The sequence below is a fragment of the Chrysochloris asiatica genome, unplaced genomic scaffold (genome assembly GCF_000296735.1).
Source record: "Chrysochloris asiatica unplaced genomic scaffold, ChrAsi1.0 scaffold00018, whole genome shotgun sequence".
NCBI lineage: Eukaryota > Metazoa > Chordata > Mammalia > Afrosoricida > Chrysochloridae > Chrysochloris > Chrysochloris asiatica.
Window position 1 is genome coordinate 26,702,430 of NW_006408536.1, and position 1,077 is coordinate 26,703,506.

Below are 1,077 nucleotides of genomic sequence, written 5' to 3' on the forward strand. Positions count from 1 at the left end.
AATAAAACACTTAAGAAAAAAAAATCTGTCCTGTCATCATAATAGAGTTTATGGAAAGAATGGGTCATATGTAAGATGAATACTAAGCAAAGAAAAATTAGATTGTTATTAGCTCTCAAAAATTTCAAAAAATTTCATTTTAACATAGTACACATTTTGTCCAATAATGCTCAAATAACAATTTAATAGTAGGTTATGATCTACCCATATTTGGATGATGAATCAATGCAAAGGGGCATGAAAAGAGAACTACATAATTATATAGTTAATAAATAGATGATGTCACTTAAAAAAAACCCCCCAAAAAACCCAAAAAAACCTGTTGCTATTATGAAACTAACTTAACCCCAGCTAATTTTGCCACTTGTTACCTCATAAACTGTTTTCCCCAGGTGCTTCCAAAAGAACTATGTTTAATAAAGTTGAGATTTTCCATCAAGATGGCTCAGTAAGCTCATGCTTTAGTGAACAGTTTCTTCCCTGAACAAAGAGCAATGTAAGACCAAAATGAGTTCATGATGAGAATAAATATCTCTGTGGCTCAGAAATGTACCAGAAAAGCAGATTAGTAGGCAGCGTTGAAGCCAGAGGCCTCTTGGCATCTGGGTCTGATAGCCAGCAGTTGGACTTCTGCAAAGGAAGGGAGTCTATCGTACTCTGATTCGCCTCTCCATTTGAGCTGCATTGTTATAGGCTCATTGTGTAAAGCTAGAGCTGAGGGGAAACTTCCATCCCAACTAATGACAGGAACTGGAAAAAACTACTGTCAGCCACTGCATAGGATTTAGCCAAGCTGGTGGGAGTACTCAGATACAATTGATCAACCAGGAGCTTAACCAAATTGCCAAATGACTTGGGGCTTAAATCTGTAATAAGTTAAGCATACTTATTATCTTAGGCTGGGTCTAGAGAAGCAAAACCAGTGAAGCTTATAAATAGGTGTGTGTGTGTATTGTTGTTGTTGAGTGCCATCGAGTCGGTTCCAACCCATAGTGACCCTGTACAAGGTTTCCGAGGCTATAAATCTTTATGGGAGCAGAAAGCCTCATCTTTCTCCTGTGGAGTGGCTGGTAGTTT